At 50.8% G+C, this 14328-nt stretch overlaps 1 protein-coding gene across 2 annotated transcripts in view; it reads right to left on the reverse strand.

The window, feature by feature from the left end:
* The window catches only part of LOC146782925 (cysteinyl leukotriene receptor 2-like), a 392506-nt gene extending 381482 nt beyond the window's left edge, over positions 1-11024 (reverse strand). For both annotated transcript variants that reach the window (XM_085637978.1, XM_085637979.1), the window contains exon 1: positions 9818-11024. The gene's annotated coding sequence lies outside the window, so the exon portion shown is untranslated. The remainder of the gene's footprint in view (positions 1-9817) is intronic.
* Positions 11025-14328: the final 3304 nt, after the last annotated feature.

The raw sequence follows: 14328 nt of genomic DNA on the forward strand, positions 1-14328 counted from the left end.
GAGTGAGGCCAAGATCTTTCCTCTTTCTATCTCAGACCATAGCTTGTTTGCGCTGGGGCTTCAGTGGACATCGGTGGGGGGGGTTCCACGCAGGTGGTATTTTCCGGCTTCCCTGGTGAGAGACGAGTCCTCCTGTAAGGAGCTCCGCACGGCGATTCTGGACTTTTTGGAGCTTAACCCGGTGCAGGACACCTCAGTTTTTACTACCTGGGATGCCTTTAAGGCCTCAGTGAGGGGTAGTTGCTTAGCCATCAACGCGGCTCTTAATAAATTGCGGAGGACGGAGCGGGAGGCGTTGGAGGCGGAACTTGCAGTGCTGGAGCATACGCATAAGGCCCATCCTTCCAAGCACACGTTGCGTCCGCTGACAGCTCTCCGGGGCAAACTTCGGGCACATTACAATAATAGGTCGGAGTTCACCCTCCTGAAGCTCCGTCATCTCTCCTATGCGCAGGGAAACAAGGTGGGGAGGCACTTGGCTCGCCAGCTGCGCCGTAAGCGTGAACGGGAGTACATAGGAGGCGTTCGGGATGCAACTGGCTCCTTGCAACATTGCGATGCTGCCAAGGCTGCTTGCTTCGGCGAGTTTTATGCGCAGTTATACTCAGGGGACTCCCTAGATCCCGCCGCCCAGAGGGACTACCTGCGCACGCTCCCGCTCCCTCGGGTATCTGAGGCCTGGAACGACCTGCTCTCTGCTCCCATCTCTGGAGAGGAGGTTCTGGGCGCCATCAAGTCCCTGAAGCCTCACAAGGCGCCGGGCGCGGACGGATTCACGGCCCTCTTTTATCAGACTTTTGCCACTGAGATTAGTGGTTTCTTGGTCCAACTGTTCAATGCTATGGCTGATTTGGGGGCTTCTTCGGCCTCTATGGTGGAGGCAGTCATCTCGGTCATTCCTAAGCCCGGTAAGGATCCCACTGCCTGTTCATCGTATAGGCCGATCGCCCTGCTCAATATCGACGCCAAACTTTACTCTACCATCCTCGCGACCCGCCTGCAGGACCTGATGCCGGTGCTAATCCACCCGGATCAATCGGGGTTCATTAAGGGGCGTCAAACCCATGACAACACTAGGAGGGTGATCCACCTCATCGAGAAGGCCAACCGATTCCACATTCCGGCAGTCTTGCTGGGTCTAGATGCTGAGAAGGCATTTGACCGGGTGGACTGGCAGTTCCTCTTCCATACCTTGGAGGCGTTTGGGTTCTCGGATAGGTTCCTGACCATACTGCGGGCTAATTATAGCGGGCCCCGTTCGGGGGTTGCGGTCAATGGCTACTTCTCCTCCTTTTTCCCGCACTCGCGGGGCACGCGGCAGGGGTGTCCACTCTCCCCCTTGTTGTTCGCTCTGAGTATTGAGCCTCTGGCGCTAGCGATACGGGAACACCCGGACATTCGAGGTCTGCCCTTTACGGGCGAACAGCACAAGATCTCTTTGTTCGCGGACGATGTCTTGCTCACGATGGCGGATCCTGCGCTCTCTCTGCCCCACGTACAGATGGCCTTGGCGCGCTTTGAGGCAGTGGCGGGCTTCAAGGTGAACTATGACAAATCCTATATTCTTAATCTTACGCTTTCGCCAGCTGAGGTGGAGCGCCTCCGACCGCTCTCGCCCCTGCCTTGGACTCACTCCTCCTTACTGTACCTGGGAGTGCGTCTGACCCCCACAGTGGGGAAACTGTATTCGGCCAACTTCCCCCCTCTCCTGGCTGCGATCCAGGCTGACTTGAATCGTTGGAAACCGTTGTTTATTTCCTGGCTCGGTAGGATACACGCGATTAAGATGACGCTCCTCCCGAAGCTTTTATATTTGTTCCAGGCGCTCCCTATTGTCCTGGATAGTGATTTCTTTCGCCGCGTCAAGACTCTTCTGCTCCGCTTCATCTGGCAGGGGGGGCGGGCTAGATTTTCCTTTACCACTCTCCGGCCCCCTCAGGGAGATGGAGGAGTGGGCCTCCCGGACCCGCTCCTCTACTATAAAGCTGCGCAGTTGCGGATTTTGGTGGAATGGACCCAACCACTCTCGGAGAAACACTGGCTCCACATGGACAGGAGTGTGGCGGGGCGTACGAAATGGGATTTGGTGTGGAAGCCTAAAGGGGATAGGCCCAAAAATGCATACATCAGCACACCTACCGGCACCACCCTTAAGGTTTGGGATTCTGTCTCTGGTGACGAGCGATGGACTACGTTCCCGTCGCCTTTTACCCCCATACATTTCAACCCGGCCTTTCCACCTGCAATGCACGAGGGCCCCTTTGACGCGTGGAGAGAAGGGGGCTGTCTCGCTCTCACACATTTGTTTCATGGCTCTGCCTCGCTTACCTTTGCCAACTGTGGACGGGATTACGGGGTGGCCCAGGCGGAGCTGTTCCGCCACGGCCAATTACTGCACTGGGCTATGTCCCCGTCGGTTCGAGAGGCGGCGGTTAGGCCGCCCACCCCCTTTGAGGCCTTTCTCTCGCGTACCTCGACGATGAAGGGTGCCATTTCCTTTATCTATGGCCACCTCTTGGCCACCGCTCTCTCCCCGAGGCCGCGTTACATGGGGCAGTGGGAAGACATCCTGGGGCGGGACATCACGGCGGAGGAGTGGTCTCATCTGTGGCGGGACTTGACCAGCCACAATCACTCGGTGGAACTTCGCGAGGTGCACCTTAGGACTATGATGGACTGGTACCTCTCTCCCGCCAAAATACGCCGTATCTTCCCCACCTCCTCAGACAGGTGTTGGAGGGGTTGTGGGCTCCTGGGGGATTTCCGCCATATTTGGTGGGATTGCCCGATCATCTGCCCCTACTGGCAAGAGATCCTCTCCCATATTAAGGAGATCTTGGGCTACCCGATCGCGGACTCCGTGGCTCACGTATTACTAGGCCTTCGCGATCCACTCCTCGAGCATCACACTCGGGCGGTCAAGAAGATCCTTTGGCTGTGTGTGGGGGCGGCTAAGATCACCCTGGCGGCAGCCTGGAAGAAGAAGGAGGCCCCGGCGATCTCTTTGTGGCATGCGAGACTGTGGAAACTGTTGAGCTTGGAACGGATGGCTGATGTCTTCCGGGGGTCCTTTAAGAATTTCATTTTTTGCTGGGGTCTCTGGTGCGCTTCCTCTCTAGGGGGCTCCCGGCGGCGGTGTGTCCCCCCTCGATTCGAGCCCTTCATTTATTTCAGGTGTGAATGTCGTTAGGAGAGTGCCATGCGTGGATTGGGAGCTACCACCACTGGGGGGTGGGTGGGAGGGTTGGGGGGGTGGGGGGGGAGTTTTGTTTGTTCTCTTTTCTTTTTGGATTTGGGGCACGGTGACGCGCCTGGAGGCGGAGGGGAGAGTTGGATCCTCCTCGTTTGCTGGGCCCGGCCACGTTGACTTGGTTTTTGCGGGAGTGAGCCGCCAGGAGAAAGCAGGGCCCCTACATTGCCTTTGAAGCCTCAGGCCTAGTTTTGAGGTTTTCTTTGTGGCTGTCTGGCTGGCTACTTGTCACGATCAAGGAACTGTCTGCTGCCTTGCGCTCCGGCCTCCCCTCCTGTTATGAGTCCCCCTGCGTGGGAAGTTGTGCGGGACTGGCGCCTGTATTTTCATTTGTTTTTTTTTTATCAATAAACATATCTTTAAAAAAAAAAAAAAGTGGTGAAGTACCAAACCTATGCTAGACAGTACGTCCACACCTTTGCAAAGTGGTGCAAAGGTGTGTGTGTGTGTGTGTGGTTGTGTGTGGTTGTGTGTGTGTGGTTGTGTGTGGCGCAAGGCAGCCTGTTGTGTGCCAGCTCATGGGTAGAGAGGAGCAGCAGGTCACATTTTGTAAATATGGCTTTTCACTGCTCTCTGCCTCCGGAGCAATGCATGTTTTGGTAAAGCCACCCCTTGATTTTACCCAAGAAAGCCCCTCGATTCCCTGGATCGAGTTGTCTGGTTGGCTGAAGGTTTAGACTGCAGCGTTCACCACCACAAGCCTTGGTGTGACCACGAGCTCAATAAGTTACACCATGTGATCCAGTTCATCGGGGGAGTGGGTAGAATTGGGGGGAACCTGAAGATGCACATCTGTCTTTTGAAGACAATTCATGTAATTCACGTGCATTATTCGCAAACCCGGGTTCAGCTCAAAGAAGGCGATAAAAGAGGTTTGACACCATGGATTGAAACTATAAATGAATTAAAGCAAGGATGTATGTTAATCTCTTTATTACTTTCTCTATATCTTGATGTTCTATATACAACCTTAGATAATAAGGAGGGAGGCTGTCCAAAATTGGTTCAGCCCAGTATACTGTATCTGGCCTATACTGATGACCTTTTGTTATTCTCCAAAACCCAGATGCGTCTTCAACGTCAGTTAATATGCTTACAAGATTACAATCGAGTGTAAAACATCAAAAATAATTATAAGACCACAATTGTGTGCTTTGGGAAATCTAAAGACTGTTTTAAGTGGCTCATAGACGAGCAATGAAAAGGAGGTTTTTAAAAGTTGTCCCTTTATGGGCATAATTATACAGGACCAGCTACCATGGTCACTGCAGATTGAGAATTTGAAAAACAAATTTAATAAATCAACTATGGCATTCAATCTTTCGATTTTAGATATGGAGGGGTCTGTAGGTTCAACCATTACTGCTGTTAAATTAAAAATAGTATGGGATGTATTTTGATGATCTCTGCCTTTAAGAAAATTAGACATTGTTTGGTACAATTGTGTGAGGAAGACACTCAACCTTATACAATCTACTCCTCACACTAGGCTGAGACTGCAGTTTGCTCTACCATCTATTTTGTCTCAGAATAATATTCATGTGCTAAATTACATTTGTGGTTGTGTGTCCACTGAAGAGAATTCTGTGAAACATTTTATTTGGTTAGAACTATCCTCAAACACTTCATAGACAGATCTGTTTTCCAACTCAAATGTATCCACTTTATTGACGAACTGCAATCTCCCTTCATTACCTGTTCTTGTTGATATAAAAAGGTTGCTGCGTAACAAGGTAATTAAGCAAGCGATTTCATTATCTCAATTTGAAGCGGATATGGAGGTTTATTCAAGCCACAAAAATAATAGTTATGTCCATGATTCTTACAAGTTTACGAGGCAGGATAATCTGGATTTATCAATTATCTTTATATATGTTATGCATATGTTTTAAATATAATGTTGTTGTTGTCATTTAAGGGAAGAAACTTTTGAACATGTTCTCTGTATCTGTCCCATCTGTTTGGATGGTCCTAGATTTTGTTTTATGGAGATGGCGCGGAAAAGAAATTGGATGTGTGATTAAATGTGTATTTATTACGTATGAACGTTTTAAGCATATAATTTGATCTATATTTATTATGATTATTGTGTACTGTAAATGATGATTTAGAGTACACATATCCATCTTTTTTATAGACGACATGGATCTTATTCTGTAATCTTTTATTGTATGTGATTTTTTATTACTACTACTGTTCTGTATCACTGAGAAGTGTGTATGTGTGAATAGGTGAGCTTTTCACCCACACCGTCATACAAAACTGCTACGACTACATATGAACAGGTCAACACAAGCATCTCACAGTCCAGCATCACAGTCACTAGTATGTATAAACAGGTGAGCAGAAGCGATTCACCTTTTCGTTCTCTATCACTGTAGGAAAGGGACCCTTTTTAGGTCTCGCCTGCGTTGCAGCGCGCAAGCGCTGCAACACAGGGCGAGATGTATTGTCGCCGCTTTCGTGTCCTGCTTATCTGGAAGCGGGGTTGGTGTCCGCCCTGTTTGTAAATAAGTGAACACTGGCTTCTCACATTTACCTATCAGGTATCACAGTCACAAGTGTGTGCACATAGGTGAACAGAGCAGTTCGCTTTACTGTTCTGTATCACTGTCTTTGGAGTGTTTTAAAGGTTGAGCACAAGCAGCCCACACTTACATGTTCTGTATTGCAGTGACAAGTATGTGTACATAGGTGAACACAAGCATCTCTCGCTTACATGTCCTGTGTCACATTGACGAGAATACATACATAGGTGAACAAAAGCACCTCACACTTACATGTTCTGTATCACAGTGACCAGTGTGTGTAAATAAGAGAACACAAGGGTATCTCACTTACATGTTCTGTATCTCAGTGACATGTGTGTGTAAATAAGAGAACACAGGGGTATCTCACTTACAAGTTCTGTATTACAGTGACAAGTGTGTGTAAATAAGAGAACACAAGGGTATCTCACATGTTCTGTATCTCAGTGACGTGTGTTTGTACATAGGTGAACACAAGCAGCGCACACTTACATGTCCTGTGTCACAGTGACAAGTGCGTGTACTTGGTGAACACTAGCAGCCCACACTTACATGTCCTGTGTCGCAGTGACAAGTGTGTATACATAGGTGAACACAAGCAGCCCACACTTACATGTCCTGTGTCGCAGTGACAAGTGTGTGTATATAGATGAACACATGCAGCCCACACTTACATGTCCTGTGTCGCAGTGACAAGTGTGTGTATATAGATGAACACTAGCAGCCCACACTTACATGTCCTGTGTCGCAGTGACAAGTGTGTGTATATAGATGAACACTAGCAGCCCACACTTACATGTCCTGTGTCACAGTGACAAGTGTGTGTACATAGATGAACACATGCAGCCCACACTTACATGTCCTGTGTCGCAGTGACAAATGCGTGTACATAGGTGAACAAAAGCAGCCCACACTTACATGTTCTGTGTTGCAGTGACGAGAATATGTACATGGGTGAACACTGGCTTCTCTCCTTTATCTATCAGGATTCACGGTCACAAGTGTGTGTAAGTTGGTGAACAGAAGCAGTTCGCCTTATTGTTCTGTATCACTGTCTGGAGTGTTTTAAAGGATGAGCACAAGCAGCCCACACTTACATGTCCTGTATCACGGTCACAAGCGTGTGCAAATAAGTGAACACGGGTAGCTTTCCTCACCTTCCTCTCTGTCATGCTTCTGAGGGTTGCAAGAAAGGCCCCCTAAATGCTGATAAAAGGCACGATTCTGATCTGATACATGCCATACATTTCACCTAAATCAAACCCTAGTTTAAAATCCAGTATTTGCAGATGTGTGCGGACGTGTGTTTGGCTTCATTAATACTTGTAAATGTAAATGTAAATGTGTTTGTACTTGTATAGCGCACTGCCACCCACAACGGGGGCATCCTGGCGCTTTTACTCATACCGCTGTGGAACCCTTCCTGGCTTTCCATGTGAGGTGTCCACTCCTGGGCACCCCCATGGTGAGGCCAGGCATCCCAGCGCTGTTGGGGCCGTTGTGGAGATTAAGCAAGCTATTGCCCAGAGTTGCAGCGTGGGACCCATGATTAGAATAGGCACTGAGGCGAGAATATCCGGTCCGCGGAATTTATAGCCCGAGACCCTGCCGTGACGGGAATCGAACCCTGGTCCCGGACCAGTGCTCTGCATCGAGGTCTGCCACTCTAACCATTGAGCCACACTTCTCCACTTGTGATGTCATCTCATTAATGCTGGCTCCGCCTTTCGTTTTAGAATCCACTCTAAACGGTATTCAATTGGATTCAATTCCAAAGATCTTTATACGACCAAATGAGTCTATGAAAGAAAATGCATAACTTGATACAAGCGTACAAATATTGCAAAAATATACTAAAATCAAATATAAACCGTAGGGGCCGGTCGGGTTAGGGTAGCGGCATTGCTATCAAGTAACGGACAACCACCTGGTTCTTCCCTGAGCATTGCAGTGAAGGCAGCCTGGTAAATTTAAAATAACAATCACATGTAGTTAATAAATCAGCAAGGGTTTTAAAGAGCCAGGGATGAAGGCCACCCGCAAGAGCTGCTGATAAAGGTGGGACCCGTGTGTGTGAGAACTGACAAGGGTGAGCCCACCGGACCGCGACCCTTCCACTGACCTCTGCATCTCACCGCGGCTGTGAGAAATGAGCCAATCCTCAAACATATGTCCCGGCTGCTAAATTAGGAAACAGTAATTTGAGAAAATGCCGAAATAAAGAATGGAAAGATGTGCAAAGAAACATGAAATGCCACAGTGTGTGTTCTGCTGAGCCATCCATCACAAGGCCGGCTCGGGCAGGTGTTTGCACAGCTCTTGAATGCGTTGCTTGTAGGCGCTACGGCAGAAAATGGAACACTTTGGAACCGTGTCTATAGTACAGAGACTGCTGGTGCGACTACTAGAGGCTGGCCTCGTCGGAAATAATGCATTGTATGCAGGGGCGGCTCCTCCACGTGGGCATCGGTGCGTCGCCCCACTGCTTTCTCGCAGTGCGAGAAGCAGAAACATTACGTTTCTGCTTGTCGCACTGCGAGAAAGCAGAATAAGGGTACGCCTGGTTAGGGGCTTGGGGAGGAGTGCTGCAGTAAGCGCCGGGACGCCTCTTCGCTGTGGCAGCTGTGCGCTATACAGGTTGGGTTAACATAACATAACAGTGGCCAGCCCAATGTTATGGGCGCTGACTGTTTGGTGGGCTCGCTGGGGCTGACCAAACCAGTCATAGCACTCTCCGTTTTCTGCGCAGCCTGCATGATGAAAACGGCCTCCCCATAGACGCCTGTAAGCGCAGTGTCCTAGCCAATCACAACACTGCCATTGCAGCGTTACGATTGGCTTAGGGGAAGAGAGGGAGGCTGCCTGCTTCTGCTTCATGTGAGCAGAGAGCAAGAGGCGTGCCGCAGGAGTCCGGCACCGGAGGCGAAGGTAAGTTTTTAAAAAAAGTGTTTTTATTAAATAACCCCCCCCCCCCCTCCCCGTGGGACCGATTCATGCCGGCCACAACTGAGGGAATCCCCCTTTTATCACTGACAGCATTTCATCTATGCAAAAAGAACAATTGATGGACAGAATGTTGAACAATGTCAAACAGTCACCCCAGTACAGCGATCTGGGCCTAAATCCATCGTGTTTTTTTTTTGCCCCCACCCCCCTATGCCATTACACATTACACCCAGCCATATGCAAATCCGTCTTGACCCTGCTCCCTATCCCTAGCCTAGTCCTGCTGGGATTCAAGCTATCCTGGCTGATGAGGGGTGATGCCCCGAAACTGGTCCTAGGATGCTTGTTTCCAGTCCACAAAGGACCTGGCTTGGCAGTTCAGACTGGACTGTTCCCATGAGGCACAGGGTCAAGACTGATTTGCATATGGCCAGGTCTAAACTGGGGTGGCGGAGTGAGCTAAAGAATGATGGATTTAACCCAGATCTCTTGACTGGGGGTGAATGTTTTGATTTGTTCTGCATTCCGTCCATCAATTGTGTGTCTTTTGCTTTCTAGCTCTAAGTGCGCCAGGTATGCCCAGACGTGGGTCCTGGGCTCACTGTACCGCTGGAATCAAGCTATCCTGGCTGAAGAGGGGTGAAACCCCAAAACCGGTCCTAGGATGCTTGTTTCCGGTCCAGGGAGGACCTGGCTTGGCAGGTTGATCTGGAGTCTGGACTGTTTCCATGAGGCACAGGGTCAAAACTGATTTGCATATGGCCAGGTCTAAACTGGGGTGGCATGGTGAGCAAAAGAACATGGACCCAGATCTCCTGCCTGGGGGTGGATGTCTGATTCGCTCTGCATGCCCTCATCATCTGTGTCTTTATCCGTTCATCTGTGAGCATTCATCGACATACCCGTCTGGTGTCGGCTCCGATTTGGTAAACACCTATTTCAGTCTCGATATGTAGATGTACCTATTGATAAATTAGCTACGGACAGGTGACGTATGTGCAGTATACCTTGGGCTCTGGTCGCTTTACAGAACCAGTGACGAAGGTGACGCAGTTTCAGAGGACAGGAAATAAATGAAAGTGGGGCCCCTCACCTGAGACTCGTCCGGGGCGGCGGGTCAGACATCTCCTCGTGGAGGGCTCTGCTCAGATCTTCGTACACTCCACGGGCTCTTCTGTGCGTGTCCTCATCAGCTGGGAAACAGACACCAGAGGGGCGTGGCTACATCCGTAGGGGGTCAGACACCCAAGGCACTCGAGACTTGTGCTGCAGGGGTGAGACACTGAATAGCCCCGAGACCTCACCTAAAGGAGACGGACACCCAAGGAGCTATAGACCTCTACTGCAAGGGTCAGACGTCGAATAACGCTGATACCTTAACCTTAAGGGGCAGACACCCAAGGCACTCGAGACTTCTTCTGTAGCGGTGAGACACAATAACTCTGAGACCTCACCTAAAGGAGTGAGTTTACACACCCAATGGCGCTCTAGACCTCTGCTGCAGGGGTCAGACCCCGAATAACCCTCAGACCTTAAGGGACAGACACCCAGGAGCAGAGATCACAGATGTAGGGATAAGACACTTAAGAAATAAGAGACCTCTACCGGTAGTTAGATGCTAAACGAGCCTGAGATCTCGCGATAGGAGTCCGACCCAGACACCCAAGGAGGCCGTCGTGACCTCTGCTCCAGGGGTGGAACGCGGAATAACTCCTACCCCTCAGCCTGGGGGTCAGACATGCAGGGTGCGCGGGCCGTCAGCTGTAGTGCTAAAATAGCCAAGGGGATAGGAGACAGACACCAAATGAGAGTCTAACATTTCAGCGGGGGCCAGACGCCCATGGAGCCAGGGTGCCCGAGGCCTTAGCCCTAGGCAAACAGACACTGAAAGGGTTTAACGCTTTAGGGTAGGGGGTCAGACACCCGTGTAGCTCAAGACCTCGGCTCTAGGGGTTACACCCAAGTGGAGCGCTAGACCTCAACCGTAGGTGTCGGACAACCCGGCAGCTCGAGCCGCCCGCTATAGTGCTAAAGACATCCAAGGAGTATAGAGGCCGACACCCAATGGACCTGGCGCATCAGCGGTAGGGGGGGTCAGACACCCAGGGAGCCCAGACTTCAGTCCTAGGTGTCAGACAGCCCTGGAGCTCGAGACGTCAGCTGGAGTGCTAAGACACCCAAGAGGTATAGACGCTCAGGCTCCCCTGGAGCTCGAGGGAGTCCGAGCCGTCAGCCACCGATCCCAGCGCTGCTCTCAGGCTCGCTTGGGAGGAGCTGTATTTATGTGCCGGCGCTGATCCTCTACACAGCTGCATTAACACCCTCGTGAACCTTGGATATGCGCCAGGCGGCGGCCTCTGCATTCTGCACACAGGTATGCAGGGTGATCACGGGTGGAGGAGAGGGGGGGCATAGAGGAAGAAGAGGGGGGGGGCGAGGGAACGGAAGAGGCAAAGGAAGGGGGGGGGGGGTGAGAGAAGAGAAAAAAGAAGAAGACGCGGGAAGTGGATGGGAAAGGAGAGGAAGAAGAGAGTCGGGGAGAGGTGCGACAGAGAGGAGGGGTTGGAGAAAGAAAAGGGAAAATGAGAGCAGGAGAGAGGAAGGACGGAAGAGAAGGGGAAGTGGACAAAACGAGGGGGAGAGGGGAAGGCCTGGTGTAGAGGAGGAGACGGAAAGAGAAGTAGAGATGTGAGGAAAAGAGGAGACAGTGAAGGACGAGAGGGAAGAGAGGGAGGCGAAGATGAGAGAGAATGAGCACGGGAGAAGAGGGCGCGAGTGGATGAAGTGAGGGGGAGAGCGCGACGGGCGCGCGCACGGGTGGAAGCAGGGCTTTAAATGGGAAACAAGAAGTGCAGGTACTCATTAATATGAGCGTGGCGAGTGGGCGGGGCTAGGAGGGTCTAAGGGCAAGATATGATCACACATACTGACTTCTGTACCAGTTGCAGCACTTATAAAAGCACTTCAGAAATGCGTTTATGTCAATCAAACAGATGAACTCATTGAAAGCCATGATGGCCCTTTCACTGGACTGGCCGCTGCGCACCTGACTGACAGTGCCGGGTCCGTCTAGAGATCCTGGCCTGTTAATCACAGCGTGGCACGCGCCCTCTCAAAACCCTGCAGTTTGGGGACGTTGAAATGGGCGCTGCAACTCTGCAAAAGGCGACCTCAGGGCTTCATTACAAGCCCCTTGGACCAGAGCGGCATCTGCCATGCACTGAAGGAGAAACTGGGCCGGCTTTAGCAGTGGTGGCGCCCAGTGCGACAATGTGTTTGCCCCCCCCCCCCCCCCCCAATGACCACCCCCGCCACGGATTTCCTCCCTACCACCCTTTAACAGGCTCCATAACCACTCTCTGAGAGATGCATTTAATTCATTTCATAGCGTCACTCATAAAAGTGAAGGGTGTCGGAGCACTTTACATAACACACACGTTACACAGAGACTATCAATCATAGGTGTGTAAATCAGTGTATAGGAAATGTTACATAAGAAGACAGAGGACAACACGGGGTGGATTCACATGTCATCCACACAGGTGGGCAGTAGAGTTGAACAGTGCTTGGTCCGTCTGGAGAAGCACAAACTCTGACTTTAAAATGTAACACAGACGATTGGGGCTCTCTTTAATAACGAGAACTGATTTGAACCAAAATGATCCCCTTTTGCAACATTAGAATAATGAAAGTGTGGGGTAAATCCATATGCTCCAATCTATACCTTAAGGTCTGCACGCAGTTCTTTCATGACAGTTACCAGCTTACCGTAAACTGCAACTAATAAAAATAAGTCCCTGATAAAAGCAATAACCCACTGACCTGTTTACGTTACATTCACTTTTTGATCTGCATGGCTCTTTGCAACAGGCATATTAACCCTCTGCGCTACCTTACCATGAATCAAAACTTCCACGAGTCAAAACTTTTACCAGACAAAACTCCGAGAGGAGGAAGAGAAGGTGAGAGGAGGGCGAGGAGAGGAGGGAGAGAAGGGGAGAGGGAGAGAAGGGGAGATGGGGAAGAGAAAGAGAGAGGATGAGGAGAGAGGAGGAGAGAGAGGGAAGAGAAAGAGGGAGGGAGAAGAGAAGGAGAGATGAGGGAATGAACAGGAGAGGGGGAGAGGAGAAGAGAAAGAAGGAGAGAAGGAGAGAAGGGGAAGAGAAGGTGAGAGGAGAAGGAGAGAGGTGGGGAGAGAAGTAAGGGGAAAAGAGCAAGAGAAGGAGAGAGGAGGAGAGAGGAGGAAGATAAGGAGAGAGGAAAGGAGGAAGAGGGGAACAAGGAGATGAGGGAGAGAAAGCGAGAGGAGGAGAGAGAAGGAAGAAAAAGAGAGAGGAGGGAGAGGAGGAAGAGGGGGAAGAGAAGGAAAGAGGTGGACAAGAAGGAGAGAGGAGGAAGAGAAGGAGAGAGGAGGGAAGGGAAAGAAGGAGGGGCATGAGAAGGAGAGAGGAAGAGAAGTAGAGAGAAGGGAGAAAAGGAGGGAGGAGGGGAGGGAAGGAGAGAGGAAAAAGAGAAGGAGGGAGAAAAGGAGAGAGAAGGAGAGAGGGAGAGGAGGAAGAGAAGGAGAGAGGAGGGAGAGGAGGAAGAGAAGGAGGGAAGAGTAGGAGAGAGGAGGAGAGAGTAGGAGAGAGGAGGGATAGAAGGAGGGAAGAAGAAAAAGAGAAGGAGAGAAGAGGGAGAGAAGGAAAGAGGGGGAAGACAAGGAAAGAGGGGGGTGAGAAGGTGAGAGGATGAAGAGGTGAGAGAGGGAAGAGAAGGAGAGAGGAGGAAGGTAAGGAGAGAGGGGGAGAGAGAAGAGAGGGGGGCGAGAAGGAGAGAGGGGAAAGAAAAAGAGAGAGGAGGAGAGGAAGAAGGGAAGAAGAGAGGGGGGAAGAAGAGAGGGGGAAGAGAAAGAGGGAGGGGGAAGAGAAGGAGAGAGGGGAAGAGGAGGAAAGCAGGAGAAGAGGAGGAGAGAGGAAGAGGGAAGGAGAGAGGGGGAAGGGAAGGAGAGAGGGGGAAGAGAAGAGAGGGGGATGAGGGACAGGAAGAGAGACGAGGAAGAGAAAGAAAGAGAATAAAAGGAGAGAACAGTATAGAGGAAGAAGAGAAGGAGAGAGGAGGATAGAGAAGGAAGGAAGAAGAGAAGGAGAAGAGGAGGAAGAGAATGAGAGAGGGAAAGAGAAAGAGAGAGGAGGAGAGGTGGAAGAGAAGAAGAGAGGGAGGGTGAGGTGCGGAGGGGGGTATGGAGACGGGGAAGAGAAGGAGAGAGGAGGAGGAGAGAGGGGAAGAGTAAGAGGGAGGGGGAAAGAGGAGAAGTGAAGGGAAGAGGAGGAAAGCGGGAGAAGAGGAGGAGAGAGGAGAAAGGGAAGGAGAGAGTAGAAGAGAAGGCGAGAGGGGGAACAGGAGCTGGGAGGAGGGACAGGAGGAGAGAGGAGGAAGAGAAAGAAAGAAGAAGAGAAGGAGAGAGGGGGAAGAGAAGGAGAGAGGAGGAGAGAGAGAAAGAGAGAGAGGAAGAGAAGGCGAGCGGGGGAAGAGAAGGAGAGAGGAGGGGAGAGAAGGAGAGAGGAGTGTAAGAAGGAAGGAGGAGAGAGAGGAGGTGGGAGAAAAGGAGAGAGGAGGGGAGAA

This window comes from Triturus cristatus, chromosome 12 (genome assembly GCF_964204655.1).
Source record: "Triturus cristatus chromosome 12, aTriCri1.1, whole genome shotgun sequence".
NCBI lineage: Eukaryota > Metazoa > Chordata > Amphibia > Caudata > Salamandridae > Triturus > Triturus cristatus.